We start from the raw sequence: 6,421 nt of genomic DNA on the forward strand, positions 1-6,421 counted from the left end.
CTTTGACATTATGGACTTTTCTTGTGTTGATCAGTGGCAAACATAGCGCTTAGCGTTGAGGCCAAAAAGCTCTATTTTGGTCTCATCAGACCATAGAATCTTCTTCCACTTGGTCTCAGAGTCTCCCACATGCCTTCTGGGAAACTCTAGCCGAGATTTGATGCGAGTTTTTTTCAACAATGGCTTTCTTTTTGCCACTTTCCCAGAAAGGCCAGTTTTGTGAAGCACCCGGGCTATTGTTGCCATATGCACAGTGTCTCCCAGCTCAGCCGTGGAACGCTGTAACTCCTTTAGAGTTGCCATAGGCCTCTTGGTGGCCTCCCTGACTAGTGCCCTATACGCCCGGATACTCCGTTTTTGAGGACGGCCTGTTCTAGACAGATTCACAGTTGTGCCATATTCTCTCCATTTCTTAATAATGGACTTTACTGTGGTCTGAGAGGATATTCAATGCCTTGGAAATGTTCTTATATCCTACCCGATTGGTGCTTTTGAAGAACCTTATTCCGGATTTGCTTTGAATGTTCCTTCATCTTCATGATGTAGTTTTTGTTAGGAAATGTACTAACCAACTGTGGGACCTCCCAGAGACAGGTGTATTTAACCTGAAATCATGTGAAACACCTTAATTGCACACAGGTGGACTCCATTAAACTAATTATGTGACTTCTAAAGACAACTGGTTGCACCAGAGCTTATTTAGGTGTGTCATAGCAAAGGGGATGAATACTTATGCAATCAATTATTTTCTGTTTTATATTTGTAATTAATTTAGAACAATTTGTAGATTTTATTTTTCACTTTGACATTATGGACTTTTCTTGTGTTGATCAGTGGCAAACATAACGCTTAGCGTTGAGGCCAAAAAGCTCTATTTTGGTCTCATCAGACCATAGAATCTTCTTCCACTTGGTCTCAGAGTCTCCCACATGTCTTCTGGGAAACTCTAGCCGAGATTTGATGCGAGTTCTTTTCAACAATGGCTTTCTTTTTGCCACTCTCCCATAAAGGCCAGTTTTGTGAAGCACCCGGGCTATTGTTGCCATATGCACAGTGTCTCCCAGCTCAGCCGTGGAACACTGTAACTCCTTTAGAGTTGCCATAGGCCTCTTGGTGGCCTCCCTGACTAGTGCCCTATACGCCCGGATACTCCGTTTTTGAGGACGGCCTGTTCTAGACAGATTCACAGTTGTGCCATATTCTCTCCATTTCTTAATAATGGACTTTACTGTGCTCTGAGAGGATATTCAATGCCTTGGAAATGTTCTTATATCCTACCCCTGATTGGTGCTTTTGAAGAACCTTATTCCGGATTTGCTTTGAATGTTCCTTCATCTTCATCATGTAGTTTTTGTTAGGAAATGTACTAACCAACTGTGGGACCTCCCAGAGACAGGTCTATTTAACCTGAAATCATGTGAAACACCTCAATTGCACACAGGTGGACTCCATTCAACTAATTATGTGACTTCTAAAGACAATTGGTTGCACCAGAGCTTATTTAGGTGTGTCATAGCAAAGGGGGTGAATACTTATGCAATCAATTATTTTCTGTTTTATATTTGTAATTAATTTAGAACAATTTGTAGATTTTATTTTTCACTTTGACATTATGGACTTTTCTTGTGTTGATCAGTGGCAAACATAGCGCTTAGCGTTGAGGACAAAAAGCTCTATTTTGGTCTCATCAGACCATAGAATCTTCTTCCACTTGGTCTCAGAGTCTCCCACCTGCCTTCTGGGAAACTCTAGCCGAGATTTGATGCGAGTTTTTTTCAACAATGGCTTTCTTTTTGCCACTCTCCCATAAAGGCCAGTTTTGTGAAGCACCCGGGCTATTGTTGCCATATGCACAGTGTCTCCCAGCTCAGCCGTGGAACACTGTAACTCCTTTAGAGTTGCCATAGGCCTCTTGGTGGCCTCCCTGACTAGTGCCCTATACGCCCGGATACTCCGTTTTTGAGGACGGCCTGTTCTAGACAGATTCACAGTTGTGCCATATTCTCTCCATTTCTTAATAATGGACTTTACTGTGCTCTGAGAGGATATTCAATGCCTTGGAAATGTTCTTATATCCTACCCCTGATTGGTGCTTTTGAAGAACCTTATTCCGGATTTGCTTTGAATGTTCCTTCATCTTCATGATGTAGTTTTTGTTAGGAAATGTACTAACCAACTGTGGGACCTCCCAGAGACAGGTGTATTTAACCTGAAATCATGTGAAACACCTTAATTGCACACAGGTGGACTCCATTCAACTAATTATGTGACTTCTAAAGACAATTGGTTGCACCAGAGCTTATTTAGGTGTGTCATAGCAAAGGGGGTGAATACTTATGCAATCAATTATTTTCTGTTTTATATTTGTAATTAATTTAGAACAATTTGTAGATTTTATTTTTCACTTTGACATTATGGACTTTTCTTGTGTTGATCAGTGGCAAACATAGCGCTTAGCGTTGAGGCCAAAAAGCTCTATTTTGGTCTCATCAGACCATAGAATCTTCTTCCACTTGGTCTCAGAGTCTCCCACATGCCTTCTGGGAAACTCTAGCCGAGATTTGATGCGAGTTTTTTTCAACAATGGCTTTCTTTTTGCCACTCTCCCATAAAGGCCAGTTTTGTGAAGCACCCGGGCTATTATTGCCATATGCACAGTGTCTCCCAGCTCAGCCGTGGAACACTGTAACTCCTTCAGAGTTGCCATAGGCCTCTTGGTGGCCTCCCTGACTAGTGCCCTATACGCCCGGATACTCCGTTTTTGAGGACGGCCTGTTCTAGACAGATTCACAGTTGTGCCATATTCTCTCCATTTCTTAATAATGGACTTTACTGTGCTCTGAGAGGATATTCAATGCCTTGGAAATGTTCTTATATCCTACCCCTGATTGGTGCTTTTGAAGAACCTTATTCCGGATTTGCTTTGAATGTTCCTTCATCTTCATGATGTAGTTTTTGTTAGGAAATGTACTAACCAACTGTGGGACCTCCCAGAGACAGGTGTATTTAACCTGAAATCATGTGAAACACCTTAATTGCACACAGGTGGACTCCATTCGACTAATTATGTGACTTCTAAAGACAACTGGTTGCACCAGAGCTTATTTAGGTGTGTCATAGCAAAGGGGGTGATTACTTATGCAATCAATTATTTTCTGTTTTATATTTGTAATTAATTTAGAACAATTTGTAGATTTTATTTTTCACTTTGACATTATGGACTTTTCTTGTGTTGATCAGTGGCAAACATAGCGCTTAGCGTTGAGGCCAAAAAGCTCTATTTTGGTCTCATCAGACCATAGAATCTTCTTCCACTTGGTCTCAGAGTCTCCCACATGCCTTCTGGGAATCTCTAGCCGAGATTTGATGCGAGTTTTTTTCTTTTTGCCACTCTCCCATAAAGGCCAGTTTTGTGAAGCACCCGGGCTATTGTTGCCATATGCACAGTGTCTCCCAGCTCAGCCGTGGAACACTGTAACTCCTTTAGAGTTGCCATAGGCCTCTTGGTGGCCTCCCTGACTAGTGCCCTATATGCCCGGATACTCCGTTTTTGAGGACGGCCTGTTCTAGACAGATTCACAGTTGTGCCATATTCTCTCCATTTCTTAATAATGGACTTTACTGTGCTCTGAGAGGATATTCAATGCCTTGGAAATGTTCTTATATCCTACCCCTGATTGGTGCTTTTGAAGAACCTTATTCCGGATTTGCTTTGAATGTTCCTTCATCTTCATCATGTAGTTTTTGTTAGGAAATGTACTAACCAACTGTGGGACCTCCCAGAGACAGGTGTATTTAACCTGAAATCATGTGAAACACCTTAATTGCACACAGGTGGACTCCATTCAACTAATTATGTGACTTCTAAAGACAATTGGTTGCACCAGAGCTTATTTAGGTGTGTCATAGCAAAGGGGGTGAATACTTATGCAATCAATTATTTTCTGTTTTATATTTGTAATTAATTTAGAACAATTTGTAGATTTTATTTTTCACTTTGACATTATGGACTTTTCTTGTGTTGATCAGTGGCAAACATAGCGCTTAGCGTTGAGGCCAAAAAGCTCTATTTTGGTCTCATCAGACCATAGAATCTTCTTCCACTTGGTCTCAGAGTCTCCCACATGCCTTCTGGGAAACTCTAGCCGAGATTTGATGCGAGTTTTTTTCAACAATGGCTTTCTTTTTGCCACTCTCCCATAAAGGCCAGTTTTGTGAAGCACCCGGGCTATTGTTGCCATATGCACAGTGTCTCCCAGCTCAGCCGTGGAACACTGTAACTCCTTTAGAGTTGCCATAGGCCTCTTGGTGGCCTCCCTGACTAGTGCCCTATACGCCCGGATACTCCGTTTTTGAGGACGGCCTGTTCTAGACAGATTCACAGTTGTGCCATATTCTCTCCATTTCTTAATAATGGACTTTACTGTGCTCTGAGAGGATATTCAATGCCTTGGAAATGTTCTTATATCCTACCCCTGATTGGTGATTTTGAAGAACCTTATTCCGGATTTGCTTTGAATGTTCCTTCATCTTCATGATGTAGTTTTTGTTAGGAAATGTACTAACCAACTGTGGGACCTCCCAGAGACAGGTGTATTTAACCTGAAATCATGTGAAACACCTTAATTGCACACAGGTGGACTCCATTCAACTAATTATGTGACTTCTAAAGACAATTGGTTGCACCAGAGCTTATTTAGGTGTGTCATAGCAAAGGGGGTGAATACTTATGCAATCAATTATTTTCTGTTTTATATTTGTAATTAATTTAGAACAAGTTGTAGATTTTATTTTTCACTTTGACATTATGGACTTTTCTTGTGTTGATCAGTGGCAAAAACTCCCAATTAAATCCATTTTGATTCCATGTTGTAACACAATGAAATGTGGAAAAGTCCAAGGGGGGTGAATACTTTTGAGAGCCACTGTATTTCTTAGCAGACACCCTTATCCAGGACGACTTACAATTGTTACAAGATATCACATTATTTTTACATACAATTATATTATTTTTCTACATACAATTACCCATTTATACAGTTGGATTTTTACTGGAGCAATCTAGGTAAAGTACCTTGCTCAAGGGTACAGCAGCAATGTCCCCCACCTGGGATTGAACCCACGACCTTCTAGTCAAGAGTCCCGAGACCTAACCACTACTCCACACTGCCGCCCTGACCATAGTCAAAATTGAGCTACATGACCAGAGTCACCATTGAGCTACATGACCAGAGTCACCATTGAGCTACATGACCAGAGTCACCATTGAGCTAAATGACCATAGTTAGAATAGAATTGACTAGAGTCAGAATAGTGCTACATTGGAGGCTGTGTGGTCCAGTGGTTAAAGAAAAGGGCTTGTAACCAGGAGGTCCCCGGTTCAAATCCCACCTTAGCCACTGACTCACTGTGTGACCCTGAGCAAGTCACTTAACCTCCTTGTGCTCCGTCTTTCGGGTGAGATGTAATTGTAAGTGACTCTGCAGCTGATGCAAAGTTCACACACCCTAGTCTCTGTAAGTCGCCTTGGATAAAGGTGTCTGCTAAATAAACACATAATAATAATACATTACCATAGCCACAAAAAACCTTAGTGGACAAAGTGGGTCTGGGTGGCCGAGCGGCAGTTCCAGGAGGTCGGCATGAAGTAGTGACTTGCTCTCATAATGCTATTAGATAACAGATACACTGGGGGGGTAAGTGCATATTACTAAGGGCATGGTCTTTTGATCAAAAAAATATTTAAGTAAAAATAATAAGTCAAGCCATGTGGGAGGCTCTGCACCCCGGGCAGAGTTCCCATTCACCCCTGGCAGCTTCCACTTCCCTGGAAGTCTGTCTGTTGCCCTCCCGTGCCTGGCGCCAGATCAGGTCGGGCTGGAGGCTCTGTTTTCGGCTTGGGGAGGCGGTGGGTCCCCTTACAGTCCTGGACTTCCATGCTGATGGAAGTATGCTGCCCTCCCGCGCCTGGCGCCAGATCAGGCCGGGCTGGAGGCTCTGTTTTGGGCTTGAGTAGGCAGTGTGGGTCCCTTACATTTTTTTATTTTTAATGCACTTTAAGTCTCTTGCCTTCACGGGGTTTGGAGGCTCTGTTTTGGGCAACAGTGTGCCATTTGTGTCGCTGACTTTCAGTGCACTTGAAGCCTGTTGCCCTCGCGGGGTTTGGAGGCTCTGTTTTCAGCAGCAGTGTGCCGTTTGTGTCCTTGGTGACCTCCATGTTTTTGCTGCTAGAGACTAAGTCCCGTTGTGGACATGGTCGTGTCTACCTTCAATGCGAGCCTTTTGGTGGACATGGTCATTGGCCGAGCACTTTAAAAAAAAAAAAATCCTATCTTTAACATTAGATGACCATAGTCCGGACTTTTTTGGCTCCGCCAGAAACTAAGAGTTGAAAAAGACATAGTCATGTCGCCTATCTTTA

This window comes from Acipenser ruthenus, unplaced genomic scaffold, assembly GCF_902713425.1.
Source record: "Acipenser ruthenus unplaced genomic scaffold, fAciRut3.2 maternal haplotype, whole genome shotgun sequence".
Classification (NCBI taxonomy): Eukaryota; Metazoa; Chordata; class Actinopteri; order Acipenseriformes; family Acipenseridae; genus Acipenser; species Acipenser ruthenus.